Source organism: Lissotriton vulgaris, chromosome 12 (assembly GCF_964263255.1).
Source record: "Lissotriton vulgaris chromosome 12, aLisVul1.2, whole genome shotgun sequence".
In the NCBI taxonomy this organism is placed as follows: domain Eukaryota; kingdom Metazoa; phylum Chordata; class Amphibia; order Caudata; family Salamandridae; genus Lissotriton; species Lissotriton vulgaris.
In genome coordinates this window covers 58,242,684-58,255,213 of record NC_141700.1, presented here as the reverse complement: position 1 = coordinate 58,255,213, position 12,530 = coordinate 58,242,684, and positions in this window count along the sequence as shown.

The window sequence follows — 12,530 nt, the reverse complement described above, 5'->3', positions numbered from 1 at the left end:
GAGGCTGGAAACACTTGTGGCGTTTGTTACGGGGGCCGATATTGCAGTACCGCTACAAAACCGACCCCTAGTGACAAAACTGCCCCCACTGCTCCAAAACTGTCCCCACCCTTCCGGCGAAACACCAGATGCCTGGTATGGCATTATTGTCATATTAGACAGTGTTGTGTCATAACACTGTCCTTTTGTGCAGTACCTTGCATACAGGACAAGTCTGTATAAAATAGTGGGTAGTATTTTGCTATATTTATGCAGCAGGCAGACATACAAACCTGCATTTGATAGCCCCTTATTGTTTACCGTCAGAATTCTGATGGGCTGAACTTGACCCGAAATCGGGTATCAGAGCGCATTACAGGAGCACCAGTTGCGTTACATGAGGACACATTCATTTTTGTTAGGCACGGGGAGATTACGTGATTTGCCCAGAATCACAGGATGTTGAGCGTCATTGCCGAGACTCCAACCCGGTTCCCCAGATATGAGGTAGACAGCCCTAGACATTAGGCTACATCCTCTCCCCAAATATATCATCACTAAGGCTCCCAGTCCTCAGAGATTTTTACAGATAAATACAGGCAGAAAACTATGTGTGTTTATTTTGAAATATAGAAGAAAAAAAAGAAAATAGATCACCATATCAGTGGCTTGAAATGATGTCAATAATGACTAACAGGTCAGTGGTTGTTCAGACCAACAGAGGGGTGGGGTGGGAGGATATTAAAAGGGAAGAGGTGTTGAACTGAAGAGTTAAGCAACTGCGAACATGCACATTTTCGTACTACATTACTGTTTGAGTTTTTAACAGCCTCAAGTGTTTTTACTACCGTCCTTGTGTACTCTTGCATATTGCAATGATTTTAAATAATTGTGCAATAAAATCATTTTTTTTCGTACTACAATGCTGATATTTACACAAGAGAATTGCATAAGAGTGAGGCATTATATATGTCTTCTCACAGGAAAAGAAAGTAGGCATCCAAGAGTGAGTGGGGGTTCAGCCTTTAATAGGTGTGGAAAAACACCAGTTGCACCTTCTTTTTTTCACAGGAAACAAAGTAAATATGGCTAACTGCAGATGAAATTTGCACAAAAAAGTCTAAAAAAACAAATACATAGGAGACCTAATTATAACTAGGACTCCTGGTTTTATGGTACTTATTTTTTAAATATTTCCGTCTGTATTTATCCATATTAATATTTTGGCCATCTTATTTGTATTTGTATTTAACCCATATTTATTTTGTGTTTGTGAACAGATGAGGTGATAAATCATATATTTCCACATGTATTTAACGGATAAACGTGCACTCCTACTTTGATGCCTGCCAGGTTACATTACACAGTCAAAAATAAAAAAAAGAATAAACCCACATAAAAAAATTGCATTCTTGCACAAATACATGCTGTGATATGCAGTAATTTAAGTAAATCTCATTGAGCTTTTTAACTCCAGATGCTGCCAAAATGTACAGCTATTGGCCTGAAAGTCATTAATCTCTGCATTGAGAATCACTCAAAACAAAACCAAATTATCTGTCTTTTTCCACTTTTAAAAATAAATAGAGACAGGAAACACAATGTTTTCTGTCTGTATCTTAAAAAATCAGCCAAAAAGGAAAACAGGGAGCCCTAATTATATCTTTGTAGGGTATTAAAAACACCTCTAGGCACGCTGCTCTATAAAGCACACAATATCCTGAAGGACGCACACGCATTTCCTGCTGCAGTGTGGAGAGCCAGGTTATGTGGGCATTGTCAGGGAAAGATAGTAAAAAAAATATCAAAGAATGAGGGGAGGGAAAAAGGAAACAGATAGAACAGAGAAATATAGGGTTAAGAGATGACAGGGAGGCAAACTCCAAACAAATACTGTGATTTTTTCATATTTTTAGGTTATGGAAGGGAAAAGAGTTGAAACTTTATTAAGAACATGTGAAAAATCTGATGCAGTCTTTCTTAATCTGTCTGGTATACCTCAGTTTACATTAATATTCAGGAATGGGTTAGACAGCACTAAAATACACTTGAAGAGATTTCTTGTATTTGCTGTTCTAGTTTTATATTTCAAGAGGGAAAACATGTGCTTTTGCTGATTTTACTTGTTTTTAATGGGCCTAAACATAAAAATACTGGACAAATTGGTAAAATAGTAGTCGGTGGCAACCCTTGTATGAGAAAAGATGCGGAGAGGAATAAGTGGAGAGAGGTAAGGAAGTGGGTGGAAAGGGTTAAAGTAACAACATATTGAACCTGTTACTTACCAGTAATCCTCATAACAGGGCTTAATTTGAGTCTGTGGTTTCCGGTGCTCGGCACCAGCAAATAATTGTTAACACCGGCACTTATGATAGTCTGCCACATGGTGGTTCTGTCTGTCTAATTTAGAGATGAGAGCAACAACAGTTGTTTATTAATTCAGTATACATTAAAATGATTAATACCCGCTGCCCAAACCATTCTTGCAGATTTAGGGGTGTGGAATAGTTTGAATATCCACACTGCTAGGAGCGTGATGGTAAGTAGACATGCTGGTACGGTCATTGGCAGCGTTGGCAGGGTAAATGGGTGGAGAAAACTGCAGCGGCCTTCTGGCGAGGGTCCTGGCACTTATTCTTTTACAAATTAAGCACTGCCTCATAACCCTAAGGATAGTTATCCTTGTCATAGGCCTACTAGTACTAGTGATGCCTACTCGCCTCCCATGGGGATCACTACCTAAGCTTGCCTGAAGTACGCTAAACATGCTTGGGATATAAAGATCCCTACCACCCAGGCACTTCTTGTTAGTTAGCCAGTTATAAATTGTGTCGCAGGAACTGGGAGGGAAGAAGTGGATATACTATGATAAGGGAAACCAGGCTACGGGTAGTGAGGATTACGGGTAGCCGGTTATTTACCCCTACGTCTCATCCTCATCATCATAGTCCTTACTCGTGAGGATATACCAAAGCCAAAATGGAGACAGACACAATTTTAAGTTGCTCAAATAAATATTATTTCACTGTATAATTACTTCATTGCAGGTTCAGCACTGAGGCACCAATGATCAGTATCGTTCAAAAAAAATTCCAATCTATAATGCAACAGGAAAGTATTTGCATTTGCCCAGGCAGCAGTTCTGTACATCTCTTCCATAGACACTCCCTGAGCCTCCACCCAAGATGTAGCCATGGCGGAGTCGATCTCGCCAGCACATTATGTGGAAGGTGTTCCTCCATAGCAATGTAGGCTTGAGAAATCGCTTGTTTGACCAATCTACTGACCGTTGCCATTGTAGCCTTTTTTTCCTTGGCTTGCTGATCCATAAAAAACAAATAGAACCTGATATGTTCTGAATTCTTTTGATCTCTCCAATCAACAAGGCCCTTCTCACATCTAGAGAAGAAGGAACATTGTCAGAATCCTGAAAAACTGAAAGAACAATTTCTTGGGATGAATGAATACACACAAGATTGCACTTTTAGTTTGAATGCAGAGTTGGATTTAAGAACCACTCTGTCAGGAAGGAGTTTCAAATAAGGGTAGAAAATCAGTAGAGATGTCAATTGCCCCCACCTCCCTGCAGATGTTTTGTCTACCAAGAAGGGGACATTCGTGGACATCCATGAAATGTTTGTCCGATCTAATGGTTCAAAGCGTGCTTTCTGTAATCCTTGCAAAACCAGAGGAAAACCAATGAAGGGATTGTTTGGATACTCTGAGTATTTTCAACCTAAAAGATTTTAGAAGTTACTTCGCTAAGGGAACAATAAGTGATCCGTCCCCAGAAGCATATCTACAGAAATTATTTGTAGTCCACTGAGCTGTTAGAGTACTTGTAATGGTATTTATATAGCGCTTACTATCGCTGATGAACCATTGAAGCACTTTACGGCGAGTAACTGCTTACATTTTAACATTGGAAATTGATGGGATTGGGATGAAGAGGAAGAGAGGCTTAAGGCTCCATTGCCATTTGTGACAGGTGAGGAAAAGAAGGCCTCCTCTGCCGGGGGGGGGGGGGGGGGGGCAATTAGGATCACTAAACCATTCTCCTCCCCCCCCCCCCGAATCCTCTGAAGCACATTAGGGTGGAGGGGAATCCGAGGGAAATCATAGAAAAGCTCTGGAGTCCATTGAAACGAGAAAGCTTCTATCCCCAAAAAGCATGGAAGTAGAGCATTTTCTTTGGGGGGGGGGGGAGGTCCATACCCCAGTTTTGTCTTCCTCCTCTCCCCTCTTGCCCCCCCCCCATGGACGTGACAACTGTCTTGGCCCATTCCTTTACTTGTTACTCATGTTGGTTGGCAGTTAGGCGTCATCCTTTTCTTTTTATTATGCATGCATAAATACACGTTGTCGTTTTATCCCTTTTTCCTTTGCAAAAATATTCAGAAAGGAAATGTTGCAAAAGAAAGGATAGCATAATTCCACCTGCTGAGACCTGGCAACTGAAAAATAGAATCAACTACAGAATCGAAAAGATAGTTTGACCAGCGTGTTAGCATATACATTTGAGCCTTAGTACTGGAATGCCTGAGTGGGAACTGACCGAGATCTAAATTTTAAAAAAAGGAGACATATGTATTCTGTTTTACGCATGCTCTTCTATGTCTTGTGGGTAGCTAAAGCATTGATCACTGTGCATTAATACTCTTGTATGAGCATACACAGCAAACTGAGACACCTTTAAAAACTGTTAATAAGATACAAAATCTGATTAACAGGTTGATTTGCACCCAATTCATTATAAAAGAAAACTATGATTCAAATCATGTTTTTTAGACTGAAATCTACAACACGATGAACGGTGATGTATTGAACCCGCATCTTTTGACTGGGTGTGAGTGTTTGATTGATTCAGATGCTCTGTCCATCACAACCCCCCTTTTGTACCACTTTTGGCCACCATAAGTGTGGCAGGGTATGCTCAGACGTGAGTCCCTTGCTCACTTTGCCACTGGATTCAAGCAAGCCCGGCTGAAGACGGCTGGAATGCCAGAAACCGGTCCTCGGAAGCTTGTTTCCGGTCCAGGGAAGACATGGCTTGGCAGTTCGGGCTGGACTGTTCCCATGAGGCACAGGGTCAGACTGATTTGCATATAGCCATGCCTGAACTGGGATGGCAGAGTGGGCTAAATAACAGTGATGGATTAAACCCAGATCAGTTGACTGGGGGTGAGTGTTTGATTGATTCAGACGCTCCGTCCATCACCACCCCCTTTTGTACCACTTTTGAAATCTACAGCACAGCCACCAATTTTGTTCCAATCCTTTTACCCGACAAACTTAAAAGTGCCTGTAGTATGTATGCCAGTTTACAAGTGGCCGCTCAATCTGTAAACATTATTCCAAGCATCCTGCTAGGCTCTCCGAGGCCGGTCCCTGGGGCTAGATATGAAATTAATGCTGGGGGACATGCCCCACCTGCAGCCCCGGGACCACCACCTCCCTGGGCCTGTGTCCTGAAATGGAGGAGGCCGCTCTCCCCCCTCTTGGAGCCATACAAGGCCCTGGGGACTGGCACCTCCCAGGGCCAGCTCCTGCTGTGTCCTGGGTGACATCACTGATAATATCACTGATGATATCTACAGCATCACTGACACTCCCCCTCACATCCCCACAGAACCTTTCATACACCCATTCCCACACAACCACTCACAGACCCAAACAAGTACCTACACACTCGCTCACTGTCATAGAGCTACACACACATCCACTCACTGATCAATACGGCCACTCATACACCCACTCACTCACTAATACAGCCACTGATATATCCACTCATACACCCATACAGCCACTCACAGACTGAGTTAGTCACCCATAGAGCTACCCACATACCTAGTCACTCATTCATACAGTCAATCACACAGCCACCTACTCACCCATACAGATACACCCACTCACTTACTTATACAGATACTAACACATACTATACTAACACATACTCACTCACCTATACAGTTACTGACGCAAGCACACACTCACCCATACAGCCACTCTCACATTTACTAACTCACCGATACAGTCACTCATATACTCCAACACTCACCCATACTGCGTTTCACATGCTCATTCGCGGAGATACCCCTACGGGGGTCGAGTCCTGCGCTATACAAGAACCTAAATAAATAAATTACTCACCCATATACCACTGACACCTCCACTCACTCAAGCACACAGCCATACACACACTCACTCACCCGTACAGCCCCTCCCACATGCAATAACTAACCCAAACAGCCACTGACTCACCTACTCACTCATCTATACAGACAGTCACACACACGCACCCTCATCCACCCACACATACACTTATACAACCATACAGGTACTCAGACAACCAATCACTCACCCATAGATCCAGTCATATACCCACACATACACCCACTTAGACATTAACTGACAGACTGATACAGACATTCATACAACCAGTCACTCACTCATACATTTGCTGAGGTACCTAATTACTCACGTATACAGTTGGTCACAAACCCACTGAATCATCCATACAGGCACCTATACACCCACTAATTCACCAATACACCTTGGCATATATAGTAAACATTCATAAACTTTTAAAAATCATTCACAGTCACTCGATAATACCATCAGTGTCATCATTTGAGAGACCATCAGTGATGTCATAGGCCATATCGTAGTATGTGAGGTCATAAGCAGTGCATGGCGGGGGCACGAGTTATCGTTAGCTCAGCTAACCATAACTGCTGAATTTCACTGGTTTTGAATGAGTGAAATCTGCGCCTAACTATAATGTCCCTGTATCCTTTAGATTTTCTGTGAATGTATATATTTATATATATATATATATATATATATATATATATATATATATATATATATATATATATATATATATATATATATATATATATATATATATATACACTCCAACCAGTAACTAGTGCAACGCCTTTGCACAAAGTCCAGTACGCAGACACAGATGAATAAATCCACAGCCAGTCTTACTAGGATATTCTTCTTTTATTTCATGATAAAGTGCAGAGGTGCAACAGGATGCCGAACAGACGCGTTTCGGGCGTGAACGCCCTTGCTCACTGTCAGCGGGTGAGTGGCTGAATGCATGTTTAAATAATGCAACAATCAATTACCACATGGCGCCAAAACGCTAACATCAGTCAATGACATGGAAAGTGGACTTCAATCTATAGTCAGTGAATTCAAACCGTAAATTCATGGCGGCCATTTTTAAAAGGTACTAATGTTGTTTTAGGTATTGCCATTACTGCAAAATCGTTATATCTTGGTACAAATACATGTTAATCCAAGGCATTTTCACACAAATCTCAACACCTTGATAAATGGAAATTCCGTTGTAAAGTGCAAATGCATTATTACAATAATGTGCAAAATATCACTGTGCAAATACGCAAAAGTCAAAATTCATCATGTGCAAATACGCTGTAAACAATATTTTCTTTAACATGAATTTCCAAAAGGCGTTCTTAGCTAGCACTTAGATTATAATCATACTTGAAATTGCTCTATGATAAGTAAGGCAAAACCATGATAATTTTGGGTTTGGCAAAAAAAGTCCACATGGTGGAACTGGGGTAATGGCGTGTGGTTATAAGAACAAGTCTAGTGGTAAATATACAAAGATTTTTTTGTATAACGTCTTGCATTAAAAAAGAGTATATTTACAATCGAATGCTAATTCTTCATTTCAGACCACTTGATAACTAAATAATACTAAAGTGAAGGAGTGCTAGAATGTCCTGACCAACAGGTATAAGACATAATGGGGTTGAGGGAAAAAAACCATAACCAATATAATGTTAAAATATGCAATTGCATAATGAACTTGTTCATTAAATTATCTTGAAATGCCTCTATGTGACTCAAGGTGGTATATTCAATCATACGAATTTGGTTGACATTTGTCCCTGCCACAGACCAACGTCTTCCCAGCTGTATCGTGGGCAAAAAAAGCGTGGAAACCTCGGTTACTAAAACGAGGGAACATGGTATTAAGTCAAGGGAACCTGATGTTAAATCCTAGTAGAGATATATATCTGCCTAATCAGATAGTGACAAATTTACAGGTTGCATGTAATAATGTACAGTAACATAGTATTAAAGAAAAGTGCTCAGATCTTCCCCCATGTTCAGACCCCCCGGGATCTTTGTGTTGAGGCGAACAATGTAAAGGGACTCCAACTGTCTCAACTGCCTTTCATAGTCCCCACCTTTCTTGGAGGTTCTGACTGCATCTATTAATTTATTGCAAGTTTATATAGCGCTAGGATCGACTCCCGGAGGAGTATCTCCGCGCTTCGACCGCTGCGAAACCCTTCCTGGCTTCCCTGAGAGATGGTCCCTTAGTGGGTATCTCCAGGGTGAGACCAGGCATCCCCGGCGGTCTGGTGGGGCCGTTAGTGAAGATGAGGCAAGCTAATGCCCAGAGTTGCCGAGTGTGATCGCTGATCAGAGTGGGCACCGAGGCGAGAGAATTATCGAGTCCGCTGACCCTGGTCCAGAAACCTGCCGCGCCGGGAATCGAACCCTGGTCCCGGGCCGTCCTCTGCTCTCGGGTCTGCCGCCTCTAACCAGTGAGCCACACTACTTCACTTCTATCACACTATCACAAAGTAACTCAGATGGGATAAGTTTCTACTGTGATATTGGTCAAAATGCCGAGCTACAGGGTAGCTCTTATCGCAGTTGACTATGGCCCGTAAGTGCTGAAGGATACGTTGGTGCACCGGGAGTTTGGTGCTACCAACGTACCTTAGATTACATGAGCACGTAAGTACGTATACTGCTAGCTCAGTTTTGCAAGTATAATGGCCTCTGATGTAAGTTGGTTTACAGTCGAATGGTGTCATGTATAATCTGGTATTAGTGCCAAATTTGCACGCTCTGCAAGATATACACCGGAAGAAACCTTTGCGAGGTGACAACCAATCGTTGTTTTTAGTTAATTCCGGTGAACTGGACACTAAGGCATTTCTCATACTGTAAGCCCGTCTGTAAGTCACTTCAGGTTTTTTGGGTAGAATATCTCTCAATGTAGGATCAGTCAGGATGACAGACCATTGTCCTCTGACTAGTTTTGAAATTTGATTGGCCTGGCGACTAAACCCTGTGATCAAACGTATGGTATTGCTGTTCTCTTTCTGATTATCAGGGATGGATACAGGATTGGGAGGGGCCTGCAGGAGATTTGTCCTATCCAAATTGTTGGCTTTGGACATGGCTGTCTTTAGGGCACTGAGTTTGTAACCCCTCGCTTCCAACCTTTTCATGGCTTCATTTTGATGGAAGTCTCTAAGTTCCACTGAACTACAGGTCCTGTGAATTCTAAGGAATTCTCCATATGGTATGGATCTGATGGTATGACCCGGGTGGAAACTGTGTGCGTGCAGTATTGTATTGCCTACTGTGCTTTTTCCATATAGGCTTGTAGTCAGAGTGTGATTAACTATGGTTACCTGCACGTCTAGGAAACTAATTTCAGTGTTGCTGATTTCAGCACTAAATATAAGGTTGGAATCATTTACATTTATGGCTTTAACAAAGCACTCAGCTTCCTCCTGACTCCCCTTCCAAATAATGAAAATATCATCGATGTACCTCATATACTTTATAATGTTGTTATGCCATACATTCGAGTATTGTGCCCTGAGGACATATATATATATATATATATATATATATATATATATATATATATATATATATATATATATATATATACTATAAATGTATCCGCAGTTTAGCCCCTGCATCAAGGACTCCTGGTTCTGAAGGCTGTGGCGGTATGAGGGGATCCGATGGGAGCCTGAGTGAGCCTGGGACATTGTGGTGTTACATCGTACCCTGCCCTACGGGTTCCGCATGACACGCATCACATTGACTCTCCAAAACAAACACTCACCGTCCTGAGCTGCCGGTGTTACTGGGCAGCATGGGAGTTGTAGTCCGGAGGATTACGAGCGGACTGCACCTGGTGAGATGCATTAGCAAGGGGGAGGAGCAGACCTGTGTTCACTGTTAAAATGGAAGCAGGGACAAACTTTTGCTGATTTGCCATTCTGGTGTTGGGCGCTGATGAAGGCACACGCCGAAATGCATTCGCCGCCATCAGAGTTGTCTCATGGTTAATAAAGGCTTCCTACCCTGTTCCCCTCGTGGCTTCCGCTTCTTCATTTGAGGGAGTTTCTTTGGACATATATATATATATATATGTATGTTAATTACTGTCTGAAATAAAATATTCGTAAAAGGAGTGAAGACCCCTGCGAGTGCTTCTTTACACCTGGATGGGAGAGAGAGTGAGCGCTGATCTAAAAACGCGGTTTGCACTTCCGCGTCAGAGCACCCGTCCAAGAGCCAGGTGCAGGGGAGCAGCAATAAATATATATAAAAGGATTTCCTTTCCCCGCAGTGTCCTCTGGTTTTTCAAAAGGAGGGATCGATGGACTGATGTTTTACGCGCCTGCTAGGAGCGCGTTTGGAGCACCCGTCCTGAAGTGTTCTGGGCTTTTTCTGGCAACGTGGTACTAATTCTCAAGGTATTGAGCAGCCCAGAACCGCCTCAAGATCTGGCCAAGCAAGTTGCCTCTGCCAGGAGCAGTCCGTTATTATACAGGGTTTGCTGTCATTGCACAAGCATTCCGGGGCCCGGCTGAGTCTTGTGATTGGGGCCGGACATAGGGGACTTGAAGAGATCCAGGACACCCCCCCCCCAACTCAGGTTCACCAGTGATACAACGCAAGCACCCCTTTTGCATGGTATTACAGCATTTATTTAATAACATTGGTCCCACAACAGTACTCACTCGGCTAGTGGCATGCTGCAAGCTGTACTCAAGACTGCAACCAGGAACTTTTTACATCTAAGTGGGGACAGCTGAACTCTCACCATTGAGAGAGCCGGTGGAGTCTCAAAAGGAGGTGTGGGTGCTACCTTCAGTTATTAGCGGCATCTGGGGAAGGCTAATGAGCCGAAATGCATTATGCCGGAGGTGTTTGACTTTCAGGAGGTGTTCAATAAAAGGATTTCCTTTCCCCGCTGTGTCCTCTGGTTGGTCAAAGGGAGCGATCGATGGAGTGATATATATATATATATATATAAGGGTAAAAGCACTTCAATGCACATAGGCCTAGTCTTTTGAAGACAAAAGTGTAAATAAACAACTAGCAAAATAAATAAGCAATCTAGGACAAAGTCAATACGTCTCACCCTTATGACACAAAAGTGTTTTTGTATAAAGAGGATGCCAGAGTAGAAGCAACACAGGGGAAAGCATGAGGAACACAGAAGCTACATGATTGGAAGGGACGTGAAAGCAACGATGGGACAGCTGGAGGGGCACAAGAGCAACAGGCAGTGGAGTTTGAAAGCAACATGGGGTTGAAGGAAAGCAACATGAAGGGCACTGTTTGGAAGAAGTGAGGGGTGGAAGAACATGAGCACAATCAAGAGCATCCCTGCCAAGTACCAGGAATCAGGGGTTAGACCAACACATTTTAGTGCTGGTGTCCGCATCACTACATTAAAATGCATTAGTCACGCATATTATAGTGCCTTGAAACCACCCTTGAGGCACTGGTGAGCCAAAAGGAGCTGTAGTGAACTGTGCTAGCAGTGAGCATCCTCTGTCAATAGATACTAGTGTACCTCTGACTGTCGGGTTTCCAGTGAGTCTTCAGACATCATGAATTAAGAACTCTGTAGGGCACCCTTCGAGTGGAATAAGTTTCGCTCAGAGTTAAGCCAAGCACAGCTCTGAGCATTCAACGTTGTCATGTTGATAAACATTAGTCCATTTGGACCCAGCATTGCCCGGACGTGGATCATGGGTGGTACCTGTCCCTGTGACCAGGCTGCGTCTTCTTGACCCCTAGACCAGCTCTAGTTGGCGGACGAACGTCAGTAGTGCACTAAGGTCCGAGAGAGACTCTGTGTGCCTAGGTGTACACATCACAGCCAGCATTGAGCACCACACAGGAATCCTAAGGACCAAACTGAAGGGAACAAAAATGAAACAGAGTGAAAACCAAGACATCTGAAGGGAGCAATCATAAAAAAATAAACCTGCAAATACTTTCAAGAAAGGCCAAAGGCTCACTTTTATGAGCATCTGTTGAGACACAAAAAAGAGCCCAGCACTGATGTACCAGTGTGACTGATAAGGCGCTATGTACTCACTTGTGCATGCTTTTAACACTACATTCTGTTTTATAATTATGAGTCTACATTATAAGCTATTAGGCAAATAAATCTAACCCATCTCCTTCCTCCTAGCTGATAAATATCACAGCACCATCCTAACATTTCAGAAAGGAAAGGATCCTCATTCATTTTGCTAAAGCATTGAAGAAGTACTCATTTGAGGCTCCACAGTAGGCCTTTAAGTCTGTTGTCTTTGAACATCAATATATATTCTGCAGAGTTGTAGATGACCGTACACGTTTTCTATCAATATAGGATCTATAAATAAATATATAGATTTTAATGAACCTATCTCTAGAATGGAGAGCCTTGAAGGTTCCAG